Source organism: Tiliqua scincoides, chromosome 3 (assembly GCF_035046505.1).
Source record: "Tiliqua scincoides isolate rTilSci1 chromosome 3, rTilSci1.hap2, whole genome shotgun sequence".
In the NCBI taxonomy this organism is placed as follows: domain Eukaryota; kingdom Metazoa; phylum Chordata; class Lepidosauria; order Squamata; family Scincidae; genus Tiliqua; species Tiliqua scincoides.
In genome coordinates, this window is record NC_089823.1 from 207,460,198 (window position 1) to 207,474,290 (window position 14,093).

General features: G+C 44.1%; 1 protein-coding gene and 2 pseudogenes across 1 annotated transcript in view; 2 read left to right on the forward strand and 1 right to left on the reverse strand.

Moving 5' to 3' along the window:
- Positions 1 to 14,093, forward strand: part of NYAP2 (neuronal tyrosine-phosphorylated phosphoinositide-3-kinase adaptor 2) — a 189,495-nt gene that overhangs the window by 75,996 nt on the left and 99,406 nt on the right. The window lies entirely within an intron of this gene.
- LOC136646769 (5S ribosomal RNA) lies at positions 612 to 731 on the forward strand (annotated as a pseudogene).
- On the reverse strand, positions 8,495 to 8,611 carry LOC136646361 (5S ribosomal RNA; annotated as a pseudogene).

The following is a 14,093-nucleotide window of genomic DNA, read 5'->3' on the forward strand; positions in this document are numbered from 1 at the left end:
TGCGTTTTCATACAGAAGCACTGACTTCCGTAGAGGTAAAACAACGCAAACTGTTCCCATTAAAATGCAGTGCACCAGTGGTGATGCTGACAGTATTTTGACAATGATTTGTGTCAGAGATCTAGGCTTTAATGACTTTGTAGTTTCAGCCAATGAAAAATATTGTGCTAGCTTTTCTGGATCAGTTAGTGCGTGGTGTAAATACTTAGCATCATTAATCCACCAAATGGCTTTTGGTTCAGTTCTTCTGTAGCGCCGCAAATCGTCTTCCATCCGTGAAGTGCTTTACCATTTTTATCCTCTCTTTATTCCTTACCTTCGCTGCTTGTGTTGTAACTTCATTTATCTTTGTACACCAACTGCTATGCAAGATAGTCAAAAAGAAGGAAGAGTGCTGGTCTCTCTCACCTTCTTCTCTTGTGCTGCCAATAATACATTGTCCAGCTCTGGCACCTTTTCACAAACTTAAAAGAATTTTTCCAAGTTTTCCAAGCCTTGGAAAAAAATCTTCCTTTTTGAGGTAGAAAAGTCAACATGAGAGAATTTGACTGCGTATCCCACATTGCTCACACCCAAGTGAGCCTTTAAGCACTAAGGTTTGTTCTCATGTGGTGGATAGCAACTGTTACCCTGCACATGCCCGATCTCGTCTGATCTCGGAAGCTAAGCAGGGTCAGGCCTGGTTAGTACTTGGATGGGAGACCGCCTGGGAATACCGGGTGCTGTAGGCTTATACTATAGTCTTTCGAGACTGAAGGTTACCAACCATGTGGTGGATATAGTCATGAAGTGGGGCAACTTCATACAAAAATGTTCACCTTATGAAATAGCTTTGCAAAAATTGCTCCGTGTTGACTTTGCCATGTCATAGCACAAAAGCAGCATTGTTACACACATTGGTCTGAAAGGGTGACAGGCCCATTGCATCCTGTACAACTGTTTCCCGGTCAAATGAATCCCAGTCATTGGTGTTTCTGGACTTCACACCCTTTTTTTTTTTGCATCCTGGACATTTGTGTTCCAATATATGTATATTTATATTAGATGTAATTTTTTTTATTTTTAAAACTCAAAAGCAAAGTTAGGAGTGGGATAAGAGGCTTAGCTGATATAAAACATGTGGTTCTTTGCCCAATTATAGTTTGCTTATTGCCCATTTATCGTGGGACACAAATAACCGGGATGCATATAAACCAGATATGAACGTCTAGAGACATCAGGGACTGGGATGCATTTGATGGGAACACAGTAGTACAGGATGCAAATACCCTAGTCCCATCTAAAAGAGCTTGCGTGTGCAACTAGTTATCACTCTGAATTTCTCTGCACAGTTGTGAACCTTGCCTGTTCAAGGGTTGTCTGTACAGAGCCTACATGCAAAGTTTGTTTGGGCCCGGTTTCTGTCAGACTTTCATCAGAATGTGCTGGGGCAGGACTAGCTTAAGCCAGGCATACAGAAAATGATTCAGAGCTCAATCCTGGGCTCGGCATGCCAGCTCACCACTGGTGCGCACTATCACAAACATGCCATAAGGCATGTTTGCGCACCCTACCACCGGGCAAGTACCGGTGGTAGCCCAGCACTGGCAGGCGCCAGGCTACCACCGGGCGGGCACCCAACTTCCACCTCTCAGCAGTTGCATGGACAGCCTAGCAGGGGGCATGGAGGGAGGTGGGGAAGAGGTGTTCCAGGGAGGGGGGAGGTGAGCGGAGGGTGGGCGCGGAGGGTGGGGAGGAGGCGTGTTGTGGAGACGGGAGGCAGGGAGACAAGTTGGAGGGAGGGAGTGGGGAGGGATGGAGGCGGGACCGGTGGAGCTTTGCTCCACCAGATCCCAAGCCTTCGTGTTGGGCTCATTGCCCAACACAAAGGCACTTTGATTCACCACCGAACTTTGGGTTGGTGGTGAACCAAGTAGCCCCATTGTGGGGCTACTGCACTTATCCGGGGGAAGGAGACAGAAGTCCCCTTCTCCTGAGGAGCCACAGGCGGCTGCGTTGGGCTCACAGGATATGGCGGCAGCCATTTTCAGTGGCGCTGGGAACCACGTGCCCCGGGCAGCTCAGGATTGGGCTGTCACTCTGGCTGCCACTTGGGGGACAATTCTATGGTAAACTCTTTATTCAAGGAAAGGTTTAAAAGTTTAAACAGCAGAGCTTGCCAGCCTATAGGTTTATGAGACAGCAACAGACCTCACACTGCATAACTTCCTCAAAACATTCTCCTTCAGGCTTTCCATCATGATTGTGAAATTCATTAAATAATATAGGGGAAAAGATGAAGCTGACTGACAGAGCACATGTGTTGCAGGTTAAACTCCTGGGAGCTCCAAGTAGGGCTGGGAGAAAAAGCCTTGTCTGAAGACCAGGAAAGCCCCTGCTGTTCAGTATGTAGGAACTTGTGCTTGATGGCGAATGGTCTGATTCAGTGCAAGGTGGCCTCAAAAAGTCATATCCAGGTTGAACTTATGAATTTGCCTCTACATTTTATGTATTTATTATTTATCTATTTGAATTATTTCTATCTTGTCTTGCCCTCTAAATAAACAAAGCACACAAGGCAGCGTGAAATATAGAGAAAAACCAGTTCAGTGTGAAAAGAGATATGAAATGCAAAGTGCAATAGTCATAAAAATCATAAAGAAATTAAAACAAAATACAGCCATAAAGCAACTAATTAAGAAAGTATGGTTATGTGGAAAAGGAAAGTCTTAAACCTTTGCCTTAAGGCTTACAGTTCTTAATCTCACTGGGAGAGATTTCCATAATAACAGAGCCACCACTGAGGAGGCCTGGCTGTTCACTGAAGTCAAGCTGGCACCATACTATTGCGGGAGGGGGGTCAAACACCCATCTAAAATATTGTCACTTCCAATTGTGTCTAAACACTGTAAACTTCAGTCCTCTTCAAATGTTATTGCACGTGGACAGTGGCCTAGCTAATGGTCATGTAGCTCAGTGCCAAGCTCAAAATGTTGCGCCGGAAGTGATGTCACAACCAGAAGTGACATCACACCCAGGCTTTTTAACAAGTGAAAATTGGGAGGAACCCACCTCCTCCCCCCAGCTGTTCACCACCCACTTGCTCTGCTGCCTTCCCCCAGTCAGTGGCATAGCTAAAGCATCTATCTATCTGTTACGTGGGGTCAAAGAAGATTTTGTAGCCCCCCCCGCCCTGCATGACAAAATCAAATTTAATTAAGTAAATAAATAAAAAGTTATTGGTTCCATGCTGCATCATAATAACATCTCATTGGTGCTCAGAACAAACAGTATCATAGGTCAGTTTGAAGTTAAGCGAATCCACTTTTTGTTCCATAAGGCGGTTGTGTTTTCCTTTTATGATTAATTGGCCATACCTTTTGATAGAATAAAGATATTCCAAAGCTGTTTGTTTCATTGCATTCTGCATTAAATTACCTTTCCAATGATATATAACATGATGGTATTATTCATACATACCAAGATTTTCACAATTTTGATCACTAGTGTCAAGCTTCAGCTTGTTGCCCCCTAAAGCTTGATGCCCGGTGCAACTGCTACCCCCTGCACCCCCTTAGATACACCACTGCACGTGGAGAGGGGAATGGGAACATACCAGTTAGCCACATTCACAATCCAAATCTTTTGATCAGGGTACCAGATCACACAAAGTAACTCTGCCCTGTGTAGACAAATGTTGGATTGACGAATACTGCAAGTGAGCGCCTCAGCCTGGCTAGTCAGCAAACTCTTTGCTCTGTGTCTTCAATTCAAGTGGAGGGGTCACTTCTGAAGAGACCTTGTGCATGTCCTTTTAGGGATTGCTAGAAGTCCATAAAAATCAAATAAGCATTTGAAATGCTTATTAGGACCACAACATATACCTGAACCAAATTTAGAAGTTGTCGAAGCATTGTGAAGATTTGGATCTCATCATTTTGAATAGTAAGATCTTGATGTTATGAATGTCGGTTCAGTTTTGAAGTTGACATTTAAATTCTCTTGCATTTCCTATGTGAGGTTTAAGCAAATAATATTGAATTCCCAACAGGGTTAGGTTTTGGGGCTAAGTTCAGACAAGCTGCAGTCATGTGGATGGATCTTTGGAGGCCTTTTGCGTTCTTCCCTGAAGTTGCTACAGTTTTATTTCTTGTCAACTCTCATCTACCAAATCAGTTATCTGACTGACACATCATATAGTGTTATCCCTGACATAACTTTTGAAATCTGTAATTTTTTTTGTCTTTTCACATTTCTGAGTCACAGAGATACTGATCTACAAACCCAAAACAGAGCTGTAATGGAGTACTGTTGTGACTGGATGATGATACTATCAAAAGCAATGGAGCTAATCTTCACTTTTTTTTGGAAGAAGGGTAATTGGAATCGGGGGCAGCCCATCCAGAAGGCAGCAATTGCCCCAGGCTCCATACTGCTGGGGGTTCCTGTTGAGGTGTACCCCATGATCCAGAACACCCAGTTTGCAAAAACCAGATGTCTCTATTTAAAGACTCTGTCAGGCATTCTGAGTCTCGAGGAGGCCTCCTGTGGCCTCCCTGCAACTCAGAGGAACTTTGGAAGCCTTTAAACAGGGACCTTTTTGAAAACTGGATGTTCTGGATCATGGTGCATGCCTCAACAGTGACCCCCAGCAGTCTGGAGCTGGGGGCAATTGCTGCCTTCTGGATGGGCTGCCCCCGATTTTAAAGAACCTGTTTAAAGGCTCCTGAAATTCCTCTGAGTTGGCATGGTGCCCCTTGGCAGCACAAAAAAGCTCAGCTGCAGGGCAGGCAGTAATACCTGTTCTTCTCAGACCCTCCCATTACTCCAGAGAGAAAGGCAGTTCTTGTTCAGTGACTGGTCACTCCACCCCATCCTCTTCTCACACAGGCTCTCCAGAAAAGAGTATGGGGGCTGTAGCTTGCCTCCTCCTCCTCTTTCTCCAGCAGTGCTGCCAAGGATCACAACAGTATTGCCGAAAGAGGAGGTAGCCACTTCTGCTGTCTCTAGACTGAGGCTCCTTCCTGGCCCCTGTGATTTCCTGTAAAGTGGTTGGGTGGGGAAGAACCTGGGAACAGAGTGGTTCTGCTCCTAGGATTCTTCCTGCCTAGCCCGCTTAAAACAAGATGCATTAGTGGAGGAGGTGAGAAGACTGCAGCATTGATGGGGATGGCAAAATATCCACACGTGCAATGGCAGTGGTTTGTGTGTGTGTGATATTGGTGGGAGGTGTGGATGATATTGAAACTTGATGCTGCTTTGAATGCCAGATCAACTTGGGACCCACTGCTCAGAACAGCTGCCTGCTTTCCATTGCATTTTTCTTACATATATTATTGAATTATACATGCAGAGTGGTAAGGTAAAGATGAAGTTAATGCATCTAATGTACAGATGATAAAATCGGACCCATATGAATAATTAACCAGCATGGCATGTTCTTTACCAGGTGCATATTTTTGACTGTTACCTGATAATTCAGATTCTGCAGTGCTTGCCTGTTGAATAGTAGGGTAACTCCAACCTCTTACAAAAACAATATGGTTTGTTTTTATTTATTTTATGAATTTAGGGATAGAGTAAGTTAGTCTTATGGATACAGCTCAGGACCAGGAGACTGTGACTTATACCCTAGTTCTGCCCAAATTACTGGGACTGCAAGGTCCTAAAACAAATGGGTCCCAGATGAAGGTTGCCTTTCGTGCCCCTTTCAGCTTTTGAGTACTTTATTTTTATGGCGTTTGGAGCCTCTTTCATTACTTTGATGCATGACCTGCATGTGTGATTTATCCAGGCCACATAAAATGATAAATTTGCTCATGTGGATATGTAAGTCTGCATTTATTCATGGCATATCTACCGTAATAAAGACAAATGTGTCTCTTCTAAACTTACAGAAGTTTTTTTTTACTCCCCCTTTCAGTTTAAGAATAACTGAAATACCCATCCCACCAAAGCCCAGGCCTCCAGGCAGTTGCCCAGAGTACCTATTCTCAAATTCCAACCTTGCATTTTGTTCTGGGATTAGATGTTTGAAGCATGCTGAGAGAAACTGCCAGTGTTTTGAACATCTCAGATAGAAGAAAATCTAAGCAAGTCTCCTTCTCTCTAAACAGGCAGTATTTCTAATTGGCAGGTGGCTGTGGTTTGGGTCGTAGTTTCAAAGCATCTTTTGTTCCATTGCAAACATATGTGCTTCTATTTTTTTCTTTTTTTGCTGATCTTCATATATTCTTCATATCATTTCAGCTCCCTGATTTTCTTTTGCAATATAATAAGCAAACAAGCTATTTATATTTATGGATTCAAAACAGAGAAAATGAGGCATGCCGTAATCACATTCATATCAATTGAGACTTAAAAGTGCTTAAGTATGGTATTAAATCTTTGCAATTTCACTGGGATCAAGGTGAGCCTAAAATTTTCTGCCCCGTTTCTTTAGCTCATACATGTACAGGCTTGGTCTGGTATGTGCTAAATTTGCATGAAGTAGTGTGCGGGAATGACTGTAATGCCCCAGATTCAGTGGCATACCTAAGAGGATGCAGTTAGTAGCAATTTCACTGGGCCACAAGCTTTAGGGGGGCAACAAGCTGAGCTTGACACTAGTGTCCAAAATTGTGAAAACTTGTACAAATAAGGCCACCATGTTATATGGAAAGGTAATTTAATGCAGAGTGTAGTGAAACAAACTGCATCGGAATATCTGTATTCTATCAAAAGGCCAATGAATCAGAAGATGAAAACACAACTGCCTTATGGAACAAAAAGTGGATTTATTTAACTCAAAACGGACATATGAGACTGCTTGCTCTGAGAGAAAATGAGATGTTATTATGATACAACATGGAACCAATAAGGTGTTAATATGAGTCAGCTCTCATTTCCATGTATCATAATACAGTTGTTGGCAACCTTCAGTCTCGGAAGACTATGGTATCGTGCTCTGGATGGTAGTTCTGGCACAGTGTCTAGTGTGGCTGAAAAGGCCGATTCGGGAGTGACAATCCCTTCCACACTGGGAGCAAGTGTAGTGTGTCCCTGGTCTGTCTCCCTGGCTGTGGGCCTTCCTTCTTTGCCTCTTTGCCTCAGACTGTTGGCCAAGTGTATCTTCAAGTTAGCAGTTAGCAAAGTGTCTCTTCAAGTTAGCAGTTACCCTTGCTAACTGCATAAAGAGGCACTTTTTAAAGTAGTGCTCCTCCTCTGTTTAGCAGGGGAAGAATAACCATCCTTCTTCACGCCAGCACAGTGTCTCTAATCAATAAGGGACACACTTTTTATTTATTTCCTTATTAATTAAATTTTATTTTGCCATGGGGGGCTACAAAATCTTCTTTGACCTCAGGTAGCAGATGGATGCCATAGCTGTGCCATGGGCTGGAGGGAGGTGACAGAGCAAGTGGGTGGTGAACTGCTGGGGGGAGGAGGCGAGTTGCCCCCCAAATTACACTTTTTCAAAAGCCCAGGCATGATGTCCACCACCACCCCAAAATCTCTCTCCTGATCTGTCACAGACAGCTCAGAATCCATTAGCCTATATGTGAAGCTCTGATTTTTTTACCCAATGTGCATGACTTCACCCTTACTTACATTGAAACACATCTGCCATTTTGCTGCCCATCATGCCAGTTTGGAGATCCTTCTGGAGCTCCTCACAATCGCTTCTGATCTTCACCACTCAGAAAAGTTTGGTGTCGTCTGCAAACTTAACCACCTCAATACTCAGCCCTTTCTCCAGGTCATTTATGATCAGGTTGAAAAGCACTGGTCCCAGGACAGATCCTTGGGGCATACCGCTTTTCACCTTTCTCCATTGTGAAAAATTGTCCATTGACACCCACTCTCTGTTTCCTTGTCTTCAACCAGTTCCCAATCCATGAGAGGACCTGCCCTCTAATTCCCTGACTGTGCTTTTTCAGTAGTCTTTGGTGAGGGACCGTGTCGAACGCCTTCTGAAAGTCCAGATATATAATGTCCACGGTTCTCCCGCATCCACATGCCTGTTGACCTTTTCAAAGAATTCTGAAAGGTTAGTGAGGCAAGACTTACTCTTACAGAAGCCATACTGATTCTCCCTCAGCAAGATTTGTTTGTCTATGTGTTTTGAGATGCTATCTTGGATGAGGCATTCCACCATCTTACCTGGAATAGACGTTAGGCTGACGGGCCTATAGTTTCCAGGGTCCCCTCTCCTTCCCTTTTTAAAGACTGGTGTGACATTTGCTATCCTCCAATCCTCTGGAACCATGGCCGTTTTAAGAGACAGTTTGCATATTCTAGTCAAGAGATCAGCAACTTCATTCTTCAATTCCTTAATAACCCTTGGGTGGATGCCATCAGGGCCCAGTGACTTATTGATCTTTAATTTGTCAATTAGGTCTGAAACATATTCTCTTTTCACATCTATCTGACTTAATTCCTTGGTCAGGAGGGGTCGTTCGGGCAGCCCAATGTCTTCTACCGTGAAGACAGATACAGTTGTTGGCAACCTTCAGTCTCGAAAGACTATGGTATAAGCCTACAGCACCTGGTATTCCCAGGCGGTCTCCCATCCAAGAACTAACCAGGCCTGACCCTGCTTAGCTTCTGAGATCAGACAAGATCAGGCATGTGCAGGGTAACAGTTGCTGCCAAAAAACTCTTTTAATTTCTCTGTCATCTCTAAGTCTCCTTTTATTTTCCCTTTCCCTCCCTGATCATCCAGAGGGCCAACTGCTTGTCTGATGGGTTTCCTGCTTCTAACATATTTGAAGAAGCTTTTATTATTATTCTTAATGTTGCTGGCCATGTGTTCCTTATAGTCTCTCTTGGCCTCCCGTATCATCTTCTTACATTTCTTTTGCCACTGTTTATGTTCCTTTTTATTCTCCTCATTAGGGCAAGACTTCCATTTATGGAAGGAAGCTTCCTTGCTCTTTCTAGCCTCTTGGCTCATTAGCCATGCGGGCACCTCCTGGACTTAGTCAAGCCCTTCTTCCTTTGCGGTATACATTTCTGCTGGGCCTCTATTACTGTTGTTTTAAGAAGCCTCAATGCACTCTGGAGAGATTGGACTCTTTTTACCTTCCCTTTCAACCTCCTTCTAACCAGCCTCCTCATTTGAGGGAAGTCGGAAGTCAAGGTTTTTTGTGACAGATTTGCCTGGTATTCTTCCCCCAACGTGCATGTCTAAATGGATTGCAGCATGGTCATTGTTCCCCAATGGCTCAGTAACATTGACATCTCTAACAAAGTCCTGAGTACCGCACAATATTAAATCCAGAGTTACCTGTCCTCTGGTAGGCCCCATGACTAACTGCTGTAAGGTACAGTCATTTAGCATGTCTGCTAAATGACTTTTAGCCTGTCTTACATGTTTCTCTGCAAGGACCAGAGCTGACACAGAAAGTTTTATTTGCATATTTTAGAACACTTTGGGTGGCTAGATGTGTCTGGGCATCTTGGGCTGGTCTGCAAGTGGCAGGGTAACAAAAGACCTGCCATCAGGACAAGCCCAAGACCTCCTGGTGCCTGATATGGCATGTCTAATACTGAGCTCCTTTGTCTGGAAGTATGCTAGAATCTGCTTCTTGCACTCCCTGGACTGGAAAAGGAAGAAGGGGACAAATATCTTGCCATTCTCTTCTCTACACTTACTTTTTCACTCCATCCTTTTCTGGGCATGGGAGAAGGAGAAGAAGTAGGAGCAAGTTAGTGGATGGAATTGAGCACCCATTGCCAATCTTGTGCTTCTGGTGATTACCTCACTTAGGGTGTAATCCTAACTTGCGCTGGAACAGGCAAGCCAGGAGGCTTGTGCTGTATCCCGCGCAGGATTGTGGCCAGCAGCAGCTTAGCCAGAGGCAAGGGGAAACTTTTCCCCTTACCCCTAGGTAAGGGCTGCTGGCCCCAATGGGTCTCCTTGGACTTGCGCCACCTCCTGAGGTGGCGCAAGTCCAAGGAGAGTGGAGCGACTTGAAGCCACTCCGTTCTCCCTGGGGATGGGGGTTGGGATCCGGCATAACTGCCGGATCCCAGCCCCGCCTCTGGCTCCCCATGCGCCTGCCCCTGGGGCTGCCTATCACCCTCCCCCCCAGCCCAGGAACGCCTCCCTCCCTCCCCCTCCCCATCTTCCCCACGCCTACCTGTCACCCTTGCGTTGGCTCAGCTGAGCCAACGCAAGGAGCCGGGAGGAAGCCAGTGCGGGGGCCTCCATTGGCCTCCCCAGGCTGGCGCTTCTGGGTGTGCCAGCCTGGCTTCCTCCCGAGGAGGCGCAAACGTGCTTTACGGCATGTTTGCGACCCTCTCAGGTCGGCCCAAGGGATTTGGGCCGACCGAAGCCAAGCTTTGGATCGCACCCTTAAGGCCCAATACTATCCAACTTTCCAGTGCTGAAGCAGCTGTGCCAACAGGGCATGCGCTGCATCCTGTGGTGGGGGAGCAGTCACAGAGGCCTCAAGGTAAGGGAATGTTTGTTTCCTCACCTTGGGGCTGCATTGTGGCTGCATTGGTGCTGGAAATTTGGATAGGATTGGGGCATAAGTCTCATGGACGGCCCTGCTTGCTTTAAACAATAGGTCAGTTCCAATGCAAAACCAAACCATGGTTTGTTCAAACCATAGTTTATCTGCCATTAATGTGTGTTTGCCACTATGTCAGAAGTCAGAGTGCAAGTCAGAGCAAATGTGGAGTTGGGGGGGAGCATGGCTTATCATGATGTCTGAACCAACCAACCAACCAACCAACCAACCAACCAACCAACCAACCAACCAACCAACCAACCAACCAACCGGGTAGATGGGACTCGTCAGCCTGGGAAGGCAGCTCATCTGAGAGAAGGAAAACTCTGATCCCAAATCTCCACTGCCTTGTGGCTACATCCAGTTATGGAAAAGGCTTCAGGAGTCAACCTCGAGGCAAAATCCGGAGCCGGAGTCCCTGAGGCAGTTCATAGCTGAACACAGTCACGTTCTGGCAACTCCTGCGACGCTGCTGGAACCAACCGTATTGGCTTCTGCCTTTCCATTGGACCATTTCAGCAATGTGGAGAGGGGGGATTTGCTGCATGGGTAACAGTCTATCTTCCATATCTACTTTACCCAGGCTTCGCGCACTGGAGAGGACACTCTGTTCCAGAACCACCATTCACTGCGTGATACCATAGTCTTCCGAGACTGAAGGATGCCAATACAGTGTGAACCAACCATCTGTACCCGTAGACTTTTCCATGTACAGTATAGCTAATTACCAAGAAGCAAACACAATGATTTGTGTGTGTGTCATGTTGTCTAACCTCTCTTTCATAATATCATGAAAACAAGATGACAGGTAATTTATTGCACTCTGTCTCAGATATGCTTGTCTTTAACTGAAATGAAACAACTGGAGTAATGTGGAATGAAATGTGATCTGGAAAACCAAGAGAACATGTATTTTGGTGGGAGAAAAATCCTGTTTTTCTATCCAGTCAGGAAAAGAAAGCGTTTATTGGGCACCTCTCACCACAAAGTTTTGTCTGTATCTACAAAGATTTACCGTATTTTTCGCTCCATAAGACACACTTTTTCCCCCAAAAAAAGTGGGGGGAAAAGTGTGTGTGTCTTATGGAGCGAATAATGCAAAAAAGAGTGCACGTTATGTTATGCTTCATGCCAGTTTATGCTCACATTCACCCTAAGAAGGGGGAGGATCTTTATGCCAGTTTATGATCACATTCACCCTAAGAAGGGGGAGATCTTTATGCCAGTTTATGATCACATTCACCCTAAGAAGGGGGAGGATCTTCATGCCAGTTTATGCTCACATTCACCCTAAGAAGTGGGAGGATCTTCATGCCAGTTTATGATCACATTCACCCTAAGAAGTGGGAGGATCTTCATGCCAGTTTATGATCACATTCACCCTAAGAAGGGGGAGGATCTTCATGCCAGTTTATGCTCACATTCACCCTAAGAAATGGGAGGATCTTCATACCAGTTTATGATCATATTCACCCTAAGAAGGGGGAGGATCTTCATGCCAGTTTATGCTCACATTCACCATAAGAAGGGGGAGGATCTTCTTGCCAGTTTATGATCACATTCACCCTAAGAAGGGGGGATTTTCATGCCAGTTTATGATCACATTCACCCTAAGAAGGGGGGATTTTCATGCCAGTTTATGATCACATTCACCCTAAGAAGGGGGGGATCTTCATGCCAGTTTATGATCACATTCACCCTAAGAAGGGGGGATCTTCATGCCAGTTTATGCTTACATTCACCCTAAGAAGGGGGGGGAATCTTTATGCCAGGATGGATGGATGAAAATGGAATGAGAATATGGGTTGAAAAGGCGTGGTCCAAATGTCCTGGAGGACTTCTGAAAAAATGGGTGAAAACATCATGGGACTCAGTAAAGGAGGAGATCCTTGTACAGTCATTCAAAAAATGTGGCATTAGCAATACCTTAGATGGAAGTGAAGACGGTATCTTATATGAAGACAGCAAAGAAAGTGATGTCAGTGATTGTGAGCAAAAGAGCTTCATAAATTCTGACTCTAGCGAGGATGAGTTCTTGGGGTTTCCAGAAAAATAGAGTACTCAAACCTTTAAGTCTCTCCATTTGTTAATGACTGTGATAATGGTTCTTAATGCCATTGCTGACTGCTGTTCACTTTACATGGTTCAAATGTTATTCTGTTATAGTTTATTAAGTATTTTATTACACTATTTGGTTCAGAATATTTTTTCCTGTTTTCCTCCTCTAAAAAATAGGTGCATCTTATGGTCAGGTGCGTCTTATGGAGCGAAAAATACGGTAGTTGTTTGGAAAAATGTAAATATGAGTTATGACTTGGAAAACTTAGATTTCATGTAACATATGCTTATTGGCATGCTTTTATATTCCTGCTAGGAAGGACAATTAGATTCTTTTTGAGAAGCTGTACTTCAGAATGTGCACATATAAAATTTTGATTTACAGCATATGACAGGCAATCAATGTATGTCAGAAAAAACCCATATTAACGAAAAAGAAAAAAAAACTTGAGAAAGCTGTTTTGGACTATAATTTTTTCAAACCTGACCAGAGTGCTCTCATACACCAAGACTGTCAGGCAAAATTCATGTGACTTGTAGATGTATTTAAATGTGTAAAAGCAAATAACTTGAGCTTATTGATTACTGTGGGCAAAAAAAATTTAAAAAAAATCCTGCATCAATGGAGTCATACAGTACACAATAAAACTGAGAGAGAGAGCGAGTGTGAGAGAGAGAACTTTTTATTAGAAATTCCTACTTATATGCCCCAAATATCATTAAGTGGCAGCTCACACTTTCCTTCTGTGAGCCTGAAGTATGTGGGATGCGACAGATATATGATCAGAAATGTTTAGGGTGTCAAAAGCAATGAATTGAAGCAAAAGTCAAAAACAAGAAGGAAGTTTTTAGGCATATATTGTGTCTCAACTATAATCAAAGCAAAAATATATGATGCCAAAATTAAAGAACGATGATGTTCCCTTTTGTTAATGATGCAGCACAGAAAGGGGACAGCAGCTGTGGAGAGCCTTTTGCAACTACTGAGATGTTGCTTTCCTAGAATGCTCATTTCCCTTTTACCAGGCACATTCCATGCAGATGTGCCTCCTTTGGATATGAAAAACAAGAGTTAGTGAAGAGATAGACATGCAAGCTGAAAAGGGCCCTGTGTGGATAAAAGACAAGCAAACTCAGGGTTCGTCCAGATGTTGGATTTTGTGCAAAATGAATGTGACGTGAGAGCTCTTAGCATTCAACAAAACTCATTTTCATAAATCTGATCTGGCTGGAATGCTGTTACCCATTCTACCCCTTAACCATTCCTTTCGCTAGGAGACATGTACTGTTCATATTGTGTGCTATTTAACTTTACACTAAGCCAGACAACTGAGGCACGTTTTTCACTAAGGCAAAAGATTGACTTGGAAAACTGAGCTTTCACAATTTCACAGGAAAAAAAAATCCTTCTCAGGTCTGTATCTTTGTAAGGAGATATAGAAAATTGCTTGATAGAAAGCATCACAACTATCCCCAAGGATACACCCATTTGGAGAAAGCAACATCTGACCCACTGTGTCCCTGGATGTTGTAGCTACCTTCCAGCAGGGATTCATA